General features: G+C 40.6%; 1 non-coding gene across 1 annotated transcript; it reads left to right on the forward strand.

Annotated features, from left to right (window-relative positions):
* The first annotated feature begins 13,333 nt into the window (after positions 1–13,333).
* LOC137217736 (U6 spliceosomal RNA) lies at positions 13,334–13,439 on the forward strand. Its single transcript, XR_010940235.1, has one exon. It is a non-coding gene; the product is annotated as a U6 spliceosomal RNA (small nuclear RNA).
* The last annotated feature ends 8,653 nt before the right edge of the window (positions 13,440–22,092 follow it).

The following is a 22,092-nucleotide window of genomic DNA, read 5'->3' on the forward strand; positions in this document are numbered from 1 at the left end:
GTTTATAGGTCCTTGAGCCAGGAATAATACAAGGCCTTTCAATCATTTTTCCAGGAAAAGATTATTCAGAAAAGAAGCTGTTAAAAAAAGAATAAAAGAAGCTGTTGCTTTTCATTCCTCATCACTGACTGATGGAAATCCAAATAAGAAACAATAAATTATTAGCTTATGAGAAATATAGACCTTCTTGAATAAAGTTGTGGTAATTCATTACATTATATCCCAAAGGTTAAAAAAATATTACTTTCCCCTAGAGAGACCATAGTTTTATTGAACTAAGCATGCCCTATAAAAATTTACCATTTATCTGGTACTTGATACTTATCTTAACATGAGCAAGTTGCATCATGTTGGAATTCAGCTGACTATAATTAATGCCAAGTAAGAATTTTTACTCTGAGTCTTTAAACCACACACACACTCCCCAAGGGAAATAATTTTAAAATAAACAATGACTGACAATTAGGTGGTTTTTGAACAGTACTTTTCACACGAATCATCAGTTGAATAAGACATTGTTTAATTCCTGAAAATCACCAATAGCTAAATTCTACTTCATGGATTATAAATCACAGGACACAGCAAACAAATTAGCTCTCCACTAAAGAGGTGAAAATCAATATATGAGGTCTAGAATAACCAGTAATAATGAGCACCCCAGGCACCCAGATTGGGACCTCTATATACAATTTTCCACTAAAGGAATCAGGGTTCCTGTGATTCCTGGGCTGGAGCAGAAAAGTACAAGATGAACCAGGAATATCTCCTCATAACAGAAAGAAAAGAAAAAGTGTCAAAAGGTCTCAGGAGCCAGTTTAAAGAGGCTCCAGTTGGCTAAAGATGAAAAAATTTGAATGTTAAAAGAATAATTGCTATGGATCAAAACACATTAAGTATGCTCCTGAGTTTATAATGAGGCTTTTAAAAATGATCAACTAGGGGGCTTCCCTGGTGGCGCAGTGGTTGAGAGTCGGCCTGCCAATGCAGGGGACATGGGTTCATGCCCCGGTCCAGGAGATCTCACATGCCGCGGAGCGGCTGGGCCCGTGAGCCATGGCCGCTGAGCCTGCGCGTCCGGAGCCTGCGCGTCCGGAGCCTGTGCTCCGCAACGGGAGAGGCCACAACACTGAGAGACCCGCGTACCGCAAAAAAAAAAACCAACAAAACAAACAAAGAAAAAAAACAAATAAAAATGATCAACTAGGGACTTCCCTGCTGGCGCAGTGTATAAGACTCTGCGCTCCCAGTGCAGGGGGCCCAGGTTTGATTCCTGGTTGGGGAACTAGATCCCGCATGCAGGCTGCAACTAAAGATCCTTCCTGCGGCAACAAAGATCCCGCGTGCCACAACTAAGACCTGGAGCAGCCTAAATAAATAAATATTTTAAAACTATAATAAAAATTTAAAAATAAGTAAATAAAAATGATCAACTAGTGGTGATGGTTGCACGGCTTTGTGAGTATATAAGAAACTAGTGAAACATATACTTTAAAAGGGTGACTTTTATAGCATGTGCCTTATATCTTTTTTTTGTCCCCCCTCCCACCTCCCTACCTCCCCGCATTATATCTTGATATCTAAAAAATGATCACCTTTGGAGAATACTAGAGAACCAACCATTATTTTGAAAACTAGTAAAGGGAAAGATCAAGTAGTACTTATCCTGTATGAACTATACCTCAGGTTAAACAAATAGTTGATGAAAGGAATATTCTTTTAATAGAAGTATTCCTACTAATACATGAAGAAGCCTTGATAGAATATCACCATTTTGCAACCGCTAATAAATCAACGGATCTAAGCAACAATCATCAATAGCTGCTAACCAGAGTGACAACCAGACATATGCCTCATAATTGAAGTACACAATGTACTGGCCAAAAAAATCAAACCTGAACCTGATCAACGCCCTAGCTCTTTGCCAATTTACAGGAAATGTAAGGACAGAGAAACTTACCAATGAAACAACAGGAAATGTAATCGACAAAATCTAGATGGTGGGAAACACTATGGGATCTTCTTTCTTCAACAAATAAATTATAAGGAAAAAAACATTGGAGGGAAAACCAACAGATGAGAAAAGACATAAAAAATATATCAATCAATTGAAGTATATGAACTCTATTTTAAACTTGAGTCAAACAAATAAGTATAAAAAAAATGAGACAATCAGAAAAATGTGAACACTGACTGGATTGCTATCAACACTAACTGGATAAACGCTGATATAAACAAATTATTGTTAATCTGGTTTAAGTGTGAAGATGGTGTGATTATATCTTTGAGCCCTTATCTTTTAGAGATATATTATCAAAATATTTACAGATAAAATGATACACTAGGATAGATGGCCTTCAAGCTAATCTGGGAGGCTGGGGGCGGGAAAGAGGTTGAGGGTTAAGTGGGTGGGGGATATGAATGAAAGAAGATTGCCCTTGAGCAGACAGTTGTTGAGGCTGTAGGATGGGCACATGGGGGCTTGATGCATTCTTCTCTTTGTGTATATATTTGAAATTTTCCATAGTAAGTTTAAAACACAAACAAATAAACATACAAAGCAAAAATTATCTTCAAATTTCAAAGAATCTTTGGAGTAAGGCAAGCATTACAGATATTAGTTGCTTCCTTTCTCACTTTTCTGTGGACCATATAACACCACTTATTTTCAAAACAGCATAATTAAGCAATAAAATAAATAAAATTAGAACAACATTATGAAAACAGCAATGTTTTTCAATTTTGGAAGGGAACAACACCTTGCTAAAGGTGAAAATTCCTGGGCCTCAATTCCTAGAAATTCTGGTTTTTAGTAGGTACAGTATAGGGCTGAGGAATCTGCAATTTAACCAAGCCCACACACCAACAGTACTTTAAGAAATACTAGTATATCCTGGTAAGTGCCTCTTTGCCCACATTTATAAGAGTTTCTCTTGGAGTATAAAGAAATAAAATTGCTGGATATGGTACATTTTCAATATTACTTTCCAAAATGACTGTACTAATATACATTCCCTCCAGCAGAAGAGAATTCCCAGTTCCCCATTCCTTCGCCAACTGTTGATGTGCTCATGCTTTTAAATTTTTGCCAAGAACATAACTATCTTACAGAATGACCTTTCAGCTAGCAACATTTGTTAAAGCAGCTCTTGAAAAACCTTCCACATTTTGAACAAAGACTCCTTTTTAATGACATAATTACTTTTCACCCCAAAATACATTAAATAAATATGCTAAAAGAAACGATCATTCAACCTTAAGTTTAAAGCAAAAATATTCTCACCAACTACGGACATAAGAATTCTTCTTCAGAGAATCTCATATGGAAGAAATTTGAATTGTGCTCTGTGTTTACATGAACCACAAATGTTTTTTGATTGTTTTTGCATACAGACATCAAGCAAATAGAAACAAACAGCCCAAATTGAGAACAAAACAGGAAGAAGCATCTGGCAGAAATGTGGAAAGTTTCGTAATTCTCCAAAAGGTGAGGCGAGCCAAGGACACAGCAGGAATCTGACCTAGTAAAGTTAAAGTTTCAGTGAAGTGTGGACCGTGCATATAAGACTCCTAGTCCCTGGCACTGGAGCCCCCACTTTATGATAATAACATTACATTAAGGGAAAATTCACATGAAGTTGAAGTAAGCAATAAAGAGAACATGATGTGATCTGGTCTGGTGATAAAGTCCCGGAAGGTTCTTGCTGTAAAGAATGACTTTGTGAGTAGACCAAAAAAACAAAAACAAAAGGATCATGAACAAAAGGGTTAAAGTGGCCTGTGCTCTGGAGCAGAGCTTCTCAAAGGTTAATGGGCACCAAATCGCCTGGGGATGTTGTGAGAAACGCTCCTTGTGATGCAGTGGGTCCTGAATGGGGCCTGAGATTCTGCATTTCCTCTGAGCGCCCAGGCTAGGCCTGTGCAGCAGTGGTCTGTGGGATCCTGCAGAGCTGCCGCTCCTCCCCCGACTCTGCCTGAAGTCTGTCACTGAGAAGTCGTGTATGGCAGGTACCTGCCAGCACTGCTGCTAGAAAGACAGAGAAGCCCTGGCCCGGGAAATGGCCGAAGCCCATCTCCCCGGGGACCCCTCCGGATAAAGGGGCTGCCTCATTGCAGCCAGGGGCTTCGTCCTCCCAGGCCTTCTGTGGCCCAGGAGGGTTGGGGGTAGAACAAGGAAGGAATCAAGCGCTCTTGGGATTAACACTGTCACCCACGTGCACGCCCCCAGGAACTCATCAGGCAGAGGTGGAGGAGAAAACGACGAGAGAGATGATCGATCGATACGGAGAACAGAGAGGGAGCGCCAGCACCCAGGTACTCGCTGTTCCCAGCCAAGACACGCAATGAAAGATCTTCGAGAAAATGGTTTTCCTAAGCTTGAGGAAGACCTGTATCTGCAGACCGCAAGAACTTGCCACACTTCAGGGAAGATGAACTACCTACACACAGACACATTTGGCAACAATTTTTAACAAGGGGAAGACACCCTGTGATCGTTACGGCAGGAGAAAACAAGTCATCATTAATTGAGGGCTTACCTTGAGTTCCACACGCCACTTGGTGCTTTCCGTGAACGCTCTCACTTAACCCTCAGAGCATTCCAGTAAAGTGGCGGTACTGGCCTTTAAGTGGACTGGATTCAGAAACTCGGACGATCTTGTCAGGATCCCTGTGCTCTCCAGCTGCCTCAGCTCTCTCACTCCGCGTGGGAGCAGGCAGGCTTCCCCCAGAGCGGCACACGCAGCTCCGGGCTCACGTTGTCCCAGCTCAGTTACCCCGGAAGAAAGGCAGGGTCCCTCTTCTGATTTCACCACGGAAGGACACCGGTTGTCTTTATGTTCTGGGCTTGCCCTTGGATCCACCGCGGTGGCCAAGAGGAGGGAGGAAGATACTTGGCCAGGGGCTGAGGACACTGTGATTAGAAGTCCCAGAACTAACAGATTAGAGTGAGAAAAAAATAGACAAATAAAAGAGAGGAAGGATGGTTTGGCTAACAAATGCAAAGGGTCCACGACAGGGAGGTCTAGGAGCTGCCCCACTTTACAGATGACGACAGAAAGGATTAGAGAGGTCGAGTAACTTGCCCAAGGTCGCACATCCCGGGTGAGTTGAAGAGCCAGGACACAAACCGAGGCAGTCTGACCAGGGCTCTTAACCACTCTGCTATAAGGCAACAAGACCAGTTTGGTTTCAGGCTTCTCTGCAACCTCAGCTTTCAGAAGAAAATGGAGCAACAGCTAGACTTTGTGGAGAAAAAGATTGTAACCGAAGATTTGCGTGCTCTTCCAAATTGTCTTTCACAATAATACGGAACAGATATTAAACACACCCTGTGTGGCAGGCACAGGTCTAAGTTCTAAGGGGACCTGTGCACTAGTATACCTGAGCTGGGGGGAGGGGAGGATGGTGGCCCACTTCTCCCAGAGTGACACATCTGCTCTATAAGAGGGTAAGTGGGCAGGGATAGTAGCCCGTGCTCTTCTCATCTTGCTTCTCCTGCTATGGAACCTTTGCCCTGTGAGCCAGCTGGAGTGATCACGGCCCAGTACTACACAGCCTCCCGCACGTGTAGTAGAACTTCTGTCCTACAGCGGATGCTGGGCAGGGGGAGAGAGCTCCACCCCTCTGCCCTGCACCTGCCTGGATATACCTTCTGCAACACACAGCTGGCTGTGATGAGAGATGGTAATGGCCTGCCCTTCCTGGAGTGAAACCATAGCTCTACACCGGGAGCTGTGAGGAAACGGGGCCGCACCTTTCTGACTGTATTTTCCAAGAATAGAGCTTCCAACACACTGAGCTGGGGATGGAAAGCAGTTCTTGGCTCAAATGCCACAGACTCCCATTGTTCCTAATAAGGTTTGTAGTAGATTTCTTGAATACATGTTTCTCTATTCACTGTATGTCCTTAGAACAAATTCCAGAGACTTTAAATGATTGGGTTTTTAGAATAATTTTCACTAGTTAAATGGTTATTTCACTGGGGAGAGTAGCTCCCAACCTCCTTGCCCCACCATTTTGAAAGTCTGCTACCTTAATCAGGTTTTTTTTTTTAAGCAAAAAATAAGTTTGTTTGGTAATATTATAACCTCATGATTCAAACACATTCAATGTGTTTCGACCCACTGCAATTTTTTTTTTTTTTTGGGCTGCGTTGTGCGGCTTGCAGGGTATTAGTTCCCTGACCAGGGATTGAACCTGGGCCCAGCAGTGAAAGCGTGCAGTCCTAATCACTGGACCGCCAGGGAATTCCCCAATGCAGTTATTTTTATTGATGTTAAAATTATCCCAACTGTGGCTAGTGGGAACTTCTTTAAGTTGCCTCCAGAGTCCTTCTGAAGTGACCCTAACAGTAACGGACAACTTTCTTGCTACTAAAATACCATGGGGCTTCCCTGGTGGTGCAGTGGTTAAGAATCCACCTGCCAATGCAGGGGACACGGGTTCGAGCCCTGGTCTGGGAAGATCCCACAAGCCGCGGAGCATCTAAGCCCGTGCTTAACTACTGAGCTTACGCTCTAGACCCCGTGAGCCACAACTACTGAAGCCCGCACACCTAGAGCCCATGCTCTGCAACAAGAGAAGCCACCACAATGAGTAGCCTGTGCACCACAACAAAGAGTAGCCCCCACTCACCACAACTAGAGAAAGCCCCATGCACAGCCACGAAGACCCAACACAGCCAAAAATAAATTAAAATAAAATAAAATACTATGTACATGACCTTCCACAGACCCACAAAATGCTTTTGAAAAACTTAAAAGTCATAGTTACCAGGGAACTCCCTGGTGGTCCAGTGGTTAGAACTCCATGCTCTCACTGCCAAGGGCTGGGGTTCACTCCCTGGTCGGGGAACTAAGATCCCACAGCTGCACAGTGCGGCTAAAAAAAAAAAGTCATGGTTACCAGCATCAAAAGGAATATGTAGGCCTTCCAAAGAAACAAAGATAAAATCAAACACTCAAAAGAGAAAAATAAATTTAAAAATCATAAAGCAAATAAAAAATAAGGAAACATTAAAATAGTATAGAAAAATATAACATGAATAATAAAACAAATGTATTAGTGATCATGATAAATAAAAATGGAATCTACTCCCTTATTAAAAATTAAGATTCACAAATTGGATTAAAATTCAATTTTATATTATTTAAATGAAGCACAAAATGAAACAAAAAGATTAATGTAAAGGGAGGGGAAACATATAAAACAAATACAAATTAAGAGAAATCAGATATGAAAATACTTACATTAGTAGAGTTTGACGTTAAAAAAAGACATGGAAATTTATAAAGAAATTTATACGTAGAAGGATAGAAAAACGCTTAACAATATGATTAATACCCTGCAAATAAAAGTCCAGGACCAGACAGCTTCATTGAAGAATTCTACCAAACATACAAAGAATGACTTATGCCTATCCTTCTTAAACTAGTCCAAAAAATTGCAGAGGAGGGAACACTCCCAAATTCATTCTATGAAGATACCACACCACAACGAAGAGTAGCCCCCACTCGCTGCAAGTAGAGAAAGCCCGCGTGCAGCAACAAAGACCCAACACAGCCAAAAATAAATAAATGAAATAAATTTATTTTTTAAAAAAAAGACCTACCTATAAGACATGACTCCATAAAACTCCTAGAAGAGAAAATAGGCGAAACATTCTCTGACATAAATCACAGCAGTATTTTTTTAAATCTGTCTCCCAAGGCAAAAGAAATAAAAGCAAAAATAAACAAATGGGACCTAATCAAACTTAAAAGCTTTAGCACAGCAAAGGAAACCATCAACAAAATGAAAAGGCAACCTGTGGAATGGGAGAAAATATTTGCAAACGATGCATCTGACAAGGGGTTACTATCTAAAATATACAAACAGCTCATACATCTCAATATCAAAAAAGAAAACAACCCAATCAAAAAATGGGCAGAAGACCTAAATAGACGTTTCTCCAAAAAAGACATAGAGATGGCCAATGGGCACATGAAAAGATGCTCAACATCGCTAATCATTAGAGAATGCAAATCAAAACTACAATGAGGTACCACCTCACACTGGTCAGAATGGCCATCATCAAAAAGTCTACAAATAATAAATGCTGGAGAGGGTGTAGAGAGAAAGGAACCCTCCTACACTGTTGGTGGGAATGTAAACTGGTGCAGTCACTACAGAAAACAGTATGGAGTTTCCTTAAAAAACTAAAAATAGAGCTATCATACGATCCAGCAATCCCACTCCTGAGTATATATCCAGAAAAAATGAAAACTCTAAGTCAAAAAGATACATGCACCCCAATGTTCACAGCAGCACAATTTATAATATACAAGACATGGAAACAACACAAGTGCCCACCAACAGACAACTGGCTTAAGAAGATGTGGTATTTATAGACAATGGAATATAACTCAGCCTTAAAAAGAATGAAATATTGTCACTTGCAGCAACATGGATGTACCTAGAGAATATTGTATTCAGTGAAGTAAGTCAGACAGAAAAAGACAAATACTATATGATATCACTTATATGTGGAATCTAAAAATAATACAAATGAATCTATATACAAAACAGAAACAGACTCACAGACATAGAAAACAAACTTATGGTTACCAAAGGGGAGAGGGAGGGAGGGAGGGACAAAATAGGAGTATGAGATTAACAGATACAAACTACTATACATAAAATAGCTAAGCAACAGGGATTTACTGTATAGCACAGGGAATCATATTCCATACCTTGCAATAACTTAAAACAGAATACAATCAGAAAAAAAATAACTGAATCACTTTGTTATACACCTAAAACTAACACAATATTATAAATCAATTATACTTCAGTAAAAAATAATATCATTAATAAGTCTTGCTATTTAATAGCTCCCTGGAAAGAAACATGTATACTAGACAATATACCATTTTCCCCCCTCAGTGCCCATGCAACCTTTACAAAAATTGAATACATGGATACAACTGCACCAACAGTGGCACTTAAACAGGGTTCAATTACTAAAGAAGACTCACAGGACCCAAAATGACAAAACTTACAAATGTACAGTTTATTACAGGGAAAGGACACAGTATAGCAAGAGTATGAAAGTCAGAATATACATCACAGCATATGATTCATAGCAGGGGTCTAGAAAGCCCAAGTGTAGGCTCCTATTGTTTTCTTTTCCTCTTTTCCCACAAGATATTCTGTACTCATCTTGTGTCTTCCTGCCCCAGTGCTAGAATTAGCCATTTCTTCAAGGAGCCCTGATTCCATTTATGGGAGAAAGGTACTTAGAAACAAAGATTTGGACGTTAGGTGTGCTTACTGCTGCTGGGGTGCCACTGTTTCTAGGCCATTTCAACAGTCAGAGCCAGGAACTATATCTAAGTATACCACCCTACATATACAGACATACCTACATTTCTGTACCTATTTACCAACTAGAGTACAGTATTTATGTATAGTTCTTTTTGTTGGTAGCCTTACATTACCTAGCCAAAACACAGGCTTTCTTTTCTTTCTTTCTTTTTTTAATGTACTGGGGTATAATAGACAAAGAGCATTATACTAGTTTCAGGTATATAACATAATGACTCGATATATGTATATATTACAAAATGATTCCCACAATAAGTCTAGTTAACATCCATCACCATACAAAGTTACAGATTTTTTTCTTGTTATGAGAACTTTTAAGATCTACTCTCTTAGCAACTTTCAAATATGCAATAAAGTAGCATTAACTATTATTAAATGAAGCACAAAATGAAACAAAAAGATTCATGTAAATGAAGTGGAAATATATAAAACAAATGCAAATTAAGAGAAATCAAAGATGAAAATACATTACTAGAATTTGAAATTTTAAAAAATGTCACCATGCTGTACATTATATCTCCGTGACTTGTTTATTTGTAACTGGAAGTTTATACCTTTTGACCCCCTTCACCCATTTCACCCACTCCTCACCCCTCGCCTCTGGGAGCCACCAGTCTGTTCTCTGTACCTATGAGCTTGAAAACACTGTTTTTCAGTTTCTTAGCAACTTTTCCCCCTACCCTCTTTGGTGAAGTTGTCATACATTTTGAACACAATTAAATTATTTTGTCACACTCTGAGACCATTAACGACCAAAGTGACTTTTAAAAATTTGCATACAGTAAAGTTCATGCTTGGTGGTGTACCATTCTACAGGTTTTGACAATTGTAGAGTCATGTATCCACTACCCCTTGTGCAGCCCATTACATACTCAATCCTTCCCTCTCCCCCAATCCCTGGCAACCACTGACCTGCTTTCCTAGTCCTGTTGTAAACTAAATAGTGATATGGAAAGCTAGCCATGTCCTAATCCCCACAAGGGTTGAATATTATATCATATGGCAAAGGGGATTTTGCAGATGTGATTATCCAGGTGGGTCCTAAATGTAATCACAAGGGTCCTTAAAGAGGGCAGCAAGAAAGTCAAAGGAGGTAGTACGAGACATGAGGATGGAAGCAAGAGGTTGGAGTGATGTGAGGAAGGAGTCACAAGCTAAGGAATACAGGTGGCCTCCAGAAGCTAGAAAAGGCATGGAAAATAAATTCTCCCCTAGAGGTTCAAGAAGAAACCAGCCCAACCTTGACTTTATTTAGCCTAGTTAAACTGATTTCAGATTTCTGGCCTCCAGAATTGTAAGAGGATGAACTTGTGGTAATTTTTTATAGCAGCAATAGGAAATGAATACACATATCTTTAGTCTTGTCTTTTTCAAAATGCCACATGAATAGAATCATACAATACTTCTGGGTCTTTGGGGTCTGGCTCCTTTCGCTTGGCAAAATGCATTTAAGATTCGTCCATGCTTAAGTTATGCATATTTTACTGCTTACAAAAATGATTCATTCATGTTATTGAGTGAATCAATAGATCTTTCCTTCTTATGACTGACTAGTGTTCCACTGTATGCATGTACCAGTTTGTTTATCCAATCACCTGTTGAAGGACATCTGGTTGTTTCCAGTTTTTGATAAAGATGCTATAAACATTTGCATACAAGTTTTTGTGTGTACATAAATTTTTATTTCACTTGGCTACGAAAGACAACTCATAAGGGACTTCCCTGGTAGTTCAGTGGTAAAGAATCCGCCTTCCAACGCAAGGGACGTGGGTTCGATCCCTGGCCGGAGAACTAAGATCCCACATGCCGCGGGGCAACTAAGCCCGCATGCCACAACTATTGAGGTCGCACGCCTCAATGGGAGAGCCCGCGTGTCGCAAACTATAGAGCCCATGCGCCCTGGAGCCCGTTCGCCACTAGAGAGAGAAAACCGGCACGCCACAACTAGAGAGAGGACCGCGCACTGCAACGAAGAGACTGTGCGGTAACAAAAAGATCCAGTGTGCAACAACTAAGACCCGACGCAGCCAAAAACATAAGGAAAATAAATAAACAAAATAAATATTAAAAAGACAAATCATAGGGATTCATAGCTTTTACGCCATGGAGATGTCGATTTAAATATCATTACCAGGGAAACATATTACTAAATAATACAAACAAAAAGAGTTAACAGACTTTTTAAGGCCAAGGTTACATTCACAGAACAAGCCATAAGTTCTCAGTTCCAGATGGTTTACAAGTCCCCTTTGTCAGAAATAACATTTTCAAGGACATTTTAAGAAACCAGAATATCATCTTCTTATTCTGTTGCTGGGATTTCTTACACCAGCAGTTAGGAAGGGCCTGTGGTTTTTCAGACTAAATGATGAAATTCCATTATTTAGAACTGTGAGAAATAAGGACAGTTCTAAGAAGATTAAAACTTACTATGGAAAGGAAAGGGGCAAAATAGAATTACAGACAATTGGAATAGGAGCATGTAATGTTACCCACCCCTAGTCCTTAGTATTGTTTGCTATGAAACTTCGTCAAATAGTTTCATGAAGTCATTACAATTTACCTGTTTTTTCCAACAGATATGCAGTGACACTTCTGCCAGGGGAGTTTTGCCTGAATAGAGAAAAAAATAAGGCATTCAAACATAAAAGTGGCAATATTTTTCCTTAAGGGACCAAAACTACAGAGGAAGAACTCTGAGTTGCACCCCTCAATGTGAAATCAGGTTCAAGTCATGTAATATGCAAAAGGCTTGTAAAACCAACCTCAAAGTGGGTAACAAATATTTCTCAGGGTATGGGATTTTCTCCTACTTACAAGCTAACAAGTTAGCCTGTTACTATTTCCTGGGTGCCAGCAGCACAGTAAGCAGTATGAGCACCGTCAGCATATTTCTGTGGGTTCCCCACATCCCCAGGTCCAACAGGGGGCCATGCAGAGGGGCCAGGTGGACACAGTGCATGTCTGCATCACAGCCGCAGGATACTGGCCTTGGGAAATTCACATCTTTTACAGCAAGCCTGCTCTTTATCCCAGAGGGAAATATCACCTCATCCCTCAAGACAGCTCCCTGCAAACAGCCCTGAGAAATGAGCCAGGTAAAGTGGTCAGGGCCTTGCATTCTTGCCATATAAAACAAGAACAAGCAGGGCCACTCTGGGCTGTGTCAGATTGTATCTCCCAATAATATTATGCCCAGAGAGAAGAGAGGCCATCTCTCCTTCCACATGAAGTGAACAATAAGACGTACTGCCCAAAGTTTTGTCCCTAGAATATTTTCTTTTACCACTATTTTTCAGTGGTAAAATAGAGGCTAGAATGCAGCTACATTCTGCCTTTATCTGGTTCCAGCAAACTGTGCAAAAACCAGGCCTGTCCTTTTTCTCTGTTAACCAGTCATAGAGAACTCTCTAGGAAGCCATAAATGCGGATTAAGTGAGAAGTTAATCAGTAGGAACAAGTACTGGAGGAGTTTAAAACACCTCTTCAGGCAGTTTACTTGTGCCTTCTGACTAGCTTGGACTCAATCGTATATATAACGTTATTATTTTCAAACAGAATACCGCTGTCACATCCAACTTTATGTTTCCATGGATCAGATAACACCTAGTTCTTGACGGTCATTTCAAGTAGCATACCTCACTCTCCTTTTACCTTCCAGATCTCCTGCCCATGCTTTCCAATGAGTGAACCCACCCAGAAGCTAGAGGGCTAGGAAATCTGTTGATACAGTCCCTTCCCAGGGCCAGGGGAGGTAGGGAGGGGTGGAGTGAATCTCGAAGGGCAAATGGAAGATATCCAGCACAGCCCATAAATGGCATTGATGTCATTGGTGTGATTTTCTAAAACATTAAACCATTCTTGGTAACGTTCCAAACAAAACAACACACACTCCTTTCAATTTACACAGTAGTTCCGTTCCTGGAAAATTCCAGGATACTAAAACTGTTCAGAAAATACTTTTGAGTTATGCTCGCTTCAGCAGCGATATACTAAAATTGGAATTATACAGAGAAGATTAGCATGGCCCCTGAACCAGAATGACATGCGCATTTGTGGAAGCATCCCATATTTTTAAAAGTAAATTTTAGAAAAAGAAAAAAGTACTTTGACTTTATATGTAAAATGAGGTTAGGCTTAGGCTGAGACAATCACAGATAGGTTTCTCATACACACGACTGGCTAGGGGAACATTTAAAAATTATGTAAGGTGTAGAAAAATTCATCCCTGTGAATGTCACATGCATTGAAGGACATATGATATTCTTGGCCCCTGCCCTCTAACTGCCAGGAGATTCCTGCCAGGGGATTCCTGCCAGGGGATTCCTGTCAGTCACTGTAACAACCAAAATAGCCCCATGTGTTTTCAAAGCATACCCTTGGTGGTACTGCCCTCAGTGAGACCCTCTCCTAAGGTGAAACATTCATCCTTACAGAATTTGAGTCTGACACTTCATCCCCTTAGCGGCTGGGGGAGACAATAAATGGAAGAAATGACTTTTCAATTCATGGGTCCTTGTTCAATCCAATATACAAGTCTCTGACCCAGCTACCAAACACTTGCTGCCATTTCTAGCAACATACTGTGAATTTGAATTTTATGATTTAATATAAATAAAAAGTAAGAAGGGCTTCCCTGGTGGCGCAGTGGTTGAGAGTCCGCCTGCCGATGCAGGGGACACAGGTTCGTGCCCCGGTCCGGGAAGATCCCACATGCCGCGGAGCGGCTGGGCCCGTGAACCATGGCCGCTGGGCCTGCGCGTCTGGAGCCTGTGCTCCGCAATGGGAGAGGCCACAACAGTGAGAGGCCCGCGTACCGGAAAAGAAAAAAAAAAAAGTAAGAAAATAACTGGATGCGAAGCTCAAGCTTCACATGGAGCCAGGTAAAGTTTATAAATAACCACATTTCATGTCACTTGAAATTAAACTATAACATTTTTCTAGTTTTAACTTACACATTTTAGGTAACACATACACATTATATAAAATTATAAAATAGACACAAAAATAAAAAGTAAAAACATAATATTCTGTGGTAGACAGAATAATGGTCCCCCTCAAAGATGTCCATGACCTAATCCCTGGAACAATTTACATGGCAAAAGGGATTCTAAAGATGTGACTAGGGAATCCCCAGGTGGTCCAGTGGTAGAAAATCCACCTCCCAACGCAGGGGACGTGTGCTCTATCCCTGGTCAGGGAACTAAGTTCCCACATGCAGCAGGGCAACTAAGCCCGCGCGCCACAACTACTGAGCTCTTGTGCCTCATCTAGAGCATACGTGCTGCAAACTACAGAGCCCATGTGCTCTGGAACCCACGCACCACAACTACAGAGCCCACACGCCACAACTAGAGAGAAGCCCGCACACCACAATGAACAGCCCACGAGCCACAATGAAAGATCTCACGTGCCTCAACGAAGATCTTGGGTGCCACAACAAAGACCCAACACAGCCAAAAAGAAATAAAATAATTAATTAATTAATTATCTTTTTATTTTATTTTATTTTTCATACAGCAGGTTCTTATTAGTCATCAATTTTATACACATCAGTGTATACATCTCAATCCAAACCTCCCAATTCATCACACCACCATCCCCACCCCCCTGTGGCTTTCCCCACTGGTGTCCATATGTTTGTTCTCTACATCTGTGTCTCAAATTCTGCCCTGCAAACCGGTTCATCTGCACCGTTTTTCTAGGTTCCACATACATGCGTTAATATACGATATTTGTTTTTCTCTTTCTGACTTACTTCACTCTATATGACAGTCCCTAGATCCATCCACGTCTCAACAAATGACCCAATTTCGTTCCTTTTTATGGCTGATTAATATTCCACTGTATAAATGTACCACATCTTCTTTACCCATTCGTCTGTCGATGGGCATTTAGGTTGCTGCCATGACCTGGCTATTGTAAATAGTGCTGCAATGAACATTGGGGTGCATGTGTCTTTTTGAATTATGGTTTTCTCTGGGTATATGGCCAGTAGTGGGATTGCTGGATCATATGGTAATTCTATTTTCAGTTTTTTAAGGAACCTCCATACTGTTCTCCATAGTGGCTGTATCAATTTAGATTCCCACCAACAGTGCAAGAGGGTTCCCTTTTTTCCACACCCTCTCCAGCATTTATTGTTTGTAGATTTTCTGATGATGCCCATTCTAACTGGTGTGAGGTGATACCTCATTTGTAGTTTTGATTTGCATTTCTCTAATAATTAGTGATGTTGAGCAGCTTTTCATGTGCTTCTTAGCCACCTGTAGGTCTTCTTTGGAGAAATGTCTATTTAGGTTTTCTGCCCATTTTTGGATTGGGTTGTTTGTTTATTTAATATTGAGCTGCATGAGCTGTTTATATATTTTGGAGATTAATCCTTTGTCTGTTGATTCGTTTGCAAATATTTTCTCCCATTCTGAGGGTTGTCTTTTCATCTTGTTTATGGTTTCCTTTGCTTTGCAAAAGATTTTAAGTTTCATTAGGTCCCATTTGTTTATTTTTGTTTTTATTTCCATTACTCTAGGAGGTGGATCAAAAAAGATCTTGCTGTGATTTATGTCATAGAGGGTTCTTCCTATGTTTTCCTCTAAGAGTTTCATAGTGTCCGGTCTTACATTTAGGTCTTGAATCCATTTTGAGCTTATTTTTGTGTATGGTGTTAGGAGATGTTCTAATTTCATTCTTTTACATGTAGTTGTCCAGTTTTCCCAGCACCACCTATTGAAGAGACTGTCTTTCCTCCATTGTATACCCTTGCCTCCTTTGTCATAGATTAGTTGACCATAGGTGCATGGGTTTATCTCTGGGCTTTCTATCCTATTCCATTGATCTATATTTCCGTTTTTGTGCCTGTACCATACTGTCTTGATTACTGTAGCTTTGTAGTATAGTCTGAAGTCACGAGTCTGACTCCTCCAGCTCCGTTTTTTTCCCTCAAGACTGTTTTGGCTATTCGGGGCCTTTTTTGTCTCCATACAAATTTTACGATTCTTTGTTCTAGTTCCATAAAAAGTGCCATTAGTAATTTGATAGGGATTGTATTGAATCTGTAGATTGCTTTGGGTAGTATAGTCATTTTCACAATATTGATTCTTCCAATCCAAGGACATGGTATATCTCTCCATCTGTGTCATCTTTGATTTCTTTCATCAGCGTCTTATAGTTTTCTGCATACAGGTCTTTTGTCTCCCTAGGTAGGTTTATTCCTAGGTATTTTATTCTTTTTGTTGCAATGGTAAAAGGGAGTATTTCCTTAATTTCTCTTTCAGATTTTTCATCATTAGTGTATAGGAATGCAAGAGATTTCTGGGCATTAATTTTGTATCCTGCAATTTTACCAAATTCACTGATTAGCTCTAGTAGTTTTCTGGTGGCATCTTTAGGATTCTCTATGTATAGTATCATGTCATCTGCAAAAAGTGACAGTTTTACTTCTTCTTTTCCAACTTGTATTCCTTTTATTTCTTTTTCTTCTGTAATTGCCGTGGCTAGGACTTCCAAAACTATGTTGAATAATAGTGGTGAGAGTGGACATCCTTGTCTTGCTCCTGATGTTAGAGGAAATGTTTTCAGTTTTTCACCATTGAGAATGATGTTTGCTGTGGGTTTGTCGTATATGGCCTTTATTATGTTGAAGTAGGTTCCCTCTATGCCCATTTTCTGGAGAGTTTTTGTCATAAATGGGTGTTGAATTTTGTCACAAGCTTTTTCTGCATCTATTGAGATGATCATATGGTTTTTCCTTTTCAATTTGTTAATATGGTATATCACATTGATTGATTTGCATATATTGAAGAATCCTTGCATCCCTGGGATAAATCCCACTTGATCATGGTGTATGATCCTTTTAATGTGTTGTTGGATTCTGTTTGCTATTATTTTGTTGAGGATTTTTGCATCTATATTCATCAATGATATTGGTCTATAATTTTCTTTTTTTGTATATTTGTCTGGTTTTGGTATCAGGGTGATGGTGGCCTCATAGAAAGAGTTTGGGAGTGTTCCTTCCTCTGCAATTTTTTGGAAGAGTTTGAGAAGGATGAGTGTTAGCTCTTCTCTAAATGTTTGATAGAATTCACCTGTGAAGCCATCTGGTCCTGGACTTTTGTTTGTTGGAAGATTTTTAATCACGGTTTCAATTTCATTACTTGTGATTGGTCTGTTCATATTTTCTATTTCTTCCTGGTTCAGTCTTAGAAGATTATACCTTTCTAAGAATTTGTCCATTTCTTCCAGGTTGTCCATTTTATTGGCATACAGTTGCTTGTAGTAGTCTCTTAGGATGCTTTGTATTTCTGCGGTGTCTGTTGTAACTTCTCCTTTTTCATTTCTAATTTTATTGATTTGAGTCCTCTCCCTCTTTTTCTTGATGAGTCTAGCTAATGGTTTATCAATTTTGCTTATCTTCTCAAAGAACCAGCTTTTAGTTTTATTGATCTTTGGTATTGTTTTGTTTCTATTTCATTTATTTCTGCTCTGATCGTTATGATTTCTTTCCTTCTGCTAACTTTGGGTTTTGTTTGTTCTTCTTCCTCTAATTCCTTTAGGTGTAAGGTTAGATTGTTTATTTGAGATTTTTCTAGTTTCTTGAGGTAGGCTTGTAAAGCTATAAACTTCCTTCTTAGAACTGCTTTTGCTGCATCTCCTAGGTTTTGGATTATCGTGTTTTCATTGTCATTGGTCTCTTGGTATTTTTTGGTTTCCTCTTTGATTTCTCAGTGATGTCTTGGTGATTTAGTAACATATTGTTTAGCCTCCATGTGCTTGTGTTTTTTACGTTTTTTTCCCCTGTAATTCATTTCTAATCTCATAGCATTGTGGTCAGAAAAGATGCTTGATATGATTTCAGTTTTCTTAAATTTACTGAGGCTTGATTTGTGACCCAAGATGTGATCTGTCCTGGAGAATGTTCCGTGCATATTTGAGAAGAAAGTGTAATCTGCTGTATTTGGATGGAATGTCCTATAAATATCAATTAAATCTATCTGGTCTACTGTGTCATTTAAAGCTTCTGTTTCCTTATTTATTTTCATTTTGTATGATCTGTCCATTGGTGTGAGGTGTTAAAGTCCCCCACTATTATTGTGTTACTGTCGATTTTCTCTTTTATAGCTGTTAGCAGTTGTCTTATGTATTGAGGTGCTCCTATGTTGGGTGCATATATATTTATAATTGTTATATCTTCTTCTTGGATTGATTCCTCGATCATTATGTAGTGTCCTTCCTTGTTCTTGTAACATTCTTTATTTTAAGGTTTATTTTATCTGATATGAGTATTGCTACTCCAGCTTTCTTCTGATTTCCATTTGCACGGAATATCTTTTTCCATCCCCTCACTTTCAGTCTGTATGTGTTCCTAGGTCTGAAGTGGGTCTCTTGTAGACAGCATATATATGGGTCTTGCTTTTGTATCCATTCAGCAAGCCTGTGTCTTTTGGTCGGAGCATTTAATCCATTCACGTTTAAGGTAATTATCGAAATGTATGTTCCTATGACCATTTTCTTAATTGTTTTGGGTTTGTTTTTGTAGGTCCTTTTCTTCTCTTGTGTTTACCACTTAGAGCAGTTCCTTTAGCATTTGTTGTAGAGCTAGTTTGGTGGTGCTGAATTCTCTTAGCTTTTGCTTGTCTCTAAAGCTTTTGATTTCTCCATCGAATCTGAATGAGATCCTTGCTGGGTAGAGTAATCTTGGTTGTAGGTTCTTCCCTTTCATCACTTTAAGTATATCATGCCACTCCCTTCTGGCTTGTAGTGTTTCTGCTGAGAAATCAGCTGTTAACCTTATGGGAGTTCCCTTGTATGTTATTTGTCGTTTTTCCCTTGCTGCTTTCAATAATTTTTCTTTGTCTTTAATTTTTGCCAATTTGATTACTACGTGTCTCGGCGTGTTTCTCCTTGGGTTTATCCTGTATGGGACTTGCTGAGCTTCCTGGACTTGGGTGGCTATTTCCTTTCCCATGTTAGGGAAGTTTTCGACTATAATCTCCTCAAATATTTTCTCTGATCCTTTCTCTCTCTCTTCTCCTTCTGGGACCCCTATAATGCGAATGTTGTTCTATTTAATGTTGCCCCAGAGGCCTCTTAGGCTGTCTTCATTTATTTTCATTCTTTTTTCTTTTTTCTGTTCTGCAGCAGTGAATTCCACCATTCTGTCTTCCAGGTCACTTATCCGTTCTTCTGCCTCAGTTATTCTGCTATTGCTTCCTTCTACTGTAGTTTTCATATCAGTTATTGTATTGTTCATCTCTGTTTGTTTGTTCTTTAATCCTTCTAGGTCTTTGTTAAACATTTCTTGCATCTTCTCAATCTTTGCCTCCATTCTTTCTCCGAGGTCCTGGATCATCTTCACTATTATTATTCTGAATTCTTTTTCTGGAAGAGCGCCTATCTCCACCTCACTTAGTTTTTCTGGGGTTTTATCTTGTTCCTTCATCTGGTACATAGCTCTCTGCCTTTTCATCTTGTCTATCTTTCTGTGAATGTGGTTTTTGTTCCACAGGCTGCAAGACTGTAGTTCTTCTTGCTTCTGCTGTCTGCCCTCTGGTGGATGAGGCTATCTAAGAGGCTTGTGTAAATTTCCTGATGGGAGGGACTGGTGGTGGGTAGAGCTGATGGTTTCTCTGGTGGGCAGAGCTCAGTAAAACTTTAATCCGCTTGTCTGCTGATGGGTGAGGCTGGGTTCCCTCCCTGTTGGTTGTTTGGCCTGAGGCGACCCAACACTGGAGCCTACCCGCGCTCTTTGGTGGGGCTAATGGCAGACTCTGGGAGGGCTCACGCCCCAGAGTATTTCCCAGAACTTCTGCTGCCAGTGTCCTTGTCCCCACGGTGAGCCACAGCCACCCCCCACCTCTGCAGGAGACCCTTCAACACTAGCAGGTAGGTCTAGTTCAGTCTCCCCTGGGGTCACTCCTCCTTCCCCTGGGTCCCAGTGCGCACACTACTTTGTGTGTGCCCTCCGAGACTGGAGTCTCTGTTTTCCCCAGTCCTGTCCAAGTCCTGCAATCAAATCCCACTAGCCTTCAAAGTCTGATTGTCTAGGAATTCCTCCTCCCGTTGCTGGACCCCCAGGTTGGGAAGCCTGATGTGGGGCTCAGAACCTTCACTCCAGTGGGTGGACTTCTATTGTGTCCACTCCAGTGGGTGGACTCCAGTGGGTGGACTTCTATAAGTGTTCTCCAGTCTGTGAGTCACGCACCCAGCAGTTATGGGATTTGGTTTTACTGTGATTGCGCCCCTCCTACTGTCTCATTGTGGCTTCTCCTTTGTCTTTGGATGTGGGGTACATTTTTGGTGAGTTCCAGTGTCTTCCTGTTGATGATTGTCCAGCAGCTAGCTGTGATTCTGGTGTTCTCACAAGAGGGAGTGAGAGCATGTCCTTGTACTCTGCCATCTTGGTTCATACCTCCAATAAATCTTTAAAGATGTGATTAAGTGAAGGATCTTTTTATAAAATTTTTAAAAATAAATTTATTTTATTTATTTCTTTTTGGCTGTGTTGTGTGCAGCCCAGTGTGCGGGCTTCTCATTGTGGTGGCTTCTCTTGTTGCAGAACATGGGCTCTAGACATGCAGGCTGCAGTAGTTGCAACATGCTGGCTCAGTAGTTGCAGTGCGTGGGCTCTAGGGTGCACGGGTTTCAGTAGTTGTGGCACGCAGGCTCAGTAGTTGTGGCTTGCGTGCTCTAGAGCACAGGTTCAGTAGTTGTGGCACACGGGCTTAGTTGTTCCGTGGCATGTGGGATCTTCCCGGTCCAGGGATCGAACCTGTGTCCCCTGCATTGGCAGACGGATTCTTAACCACTGCACCACCAGGGAAGTCCCGATCTTTTATTATTATTTATGTATTTATTTATTATTTGGTTGCACCAGATCTTAGTTGCAGCAGATGGGCTCCTTAGTTGTGGCTCGTGGGCTCCTTAGTTGTGGCATGCAAACTCTTAGTTGCAGCATGCATGTGGGATCTATTTCCCTGACCAGGGATCAAACCCGGGTCCCCTGCACTGAGTGCCACCAGGGAAGTCCCTAAGTGAAGGATCTTGATGGAGAGATGATCCTGGATGATCCATGTGGGCCCAATGTAATCACAGGGGTTCTTATAAAAGGGAAGCAGGAGGATCAGAAGGCAGAGAAGGTGATGTGGTGATCGAAACAGATACTGAGTGATGTGCAGTCAGAGCCAAGGAATGCTAGGAGCCTCTAGAAGCTGGAAGAGGCAAGGAATGGATTCTCCCCTTGAGACTCCAAAAGGAACCAGCCTCGCAGACACCTTGATTTTAGTCCCATAAGACTCATTTTATACTTCTGGCCTCCAAACCTGTGAGAGAATAAATTTGTATTGTTTTAAGCTACTAATCTGTGGTAATTTGTTTCAGCAACAATAGGATGTTCATAAACAACCCCCTCCCCCGCCAACCAAAACAGAGGTCCACCATTGTTAACACCTTAGTACCTGTACTTCGAGATCTTTTCCTATACTATTATGTGTGTGTGTATGTATTTTTTACAAGAATGGATCACAGTGTCCATGCTATTTTATAACCTGCTTTTTTTAAGTCAACAAACTCCATCTTTCCATTTCATCAAATACCTAGACTATATTAAAAATTTCCCAAATAACACAAAAATGTCCTTATCAGTTGTTTGCTCCAATCATGATCTGTTCAAGGACCACCCATAGCATATAATTATTAGGTACCTTTCGTTATAGTGTTGACTATTAGAGAGAT

The sequence above is a fragment of the Pseudorca crassidens genome, chromosome X (genome assembly GCF_039906515.1).
Source record: "Pseudorca crassidens isolate mPseCra1 chromosome X, mPseCra1.hap1, whole genome shotgun sequence".
NCBI lineage: Eukaryota > Metazoa > Chordata > Mammalia > Artiodactyla > Delphinidae > Pseudorca > Pseudorca crassidens.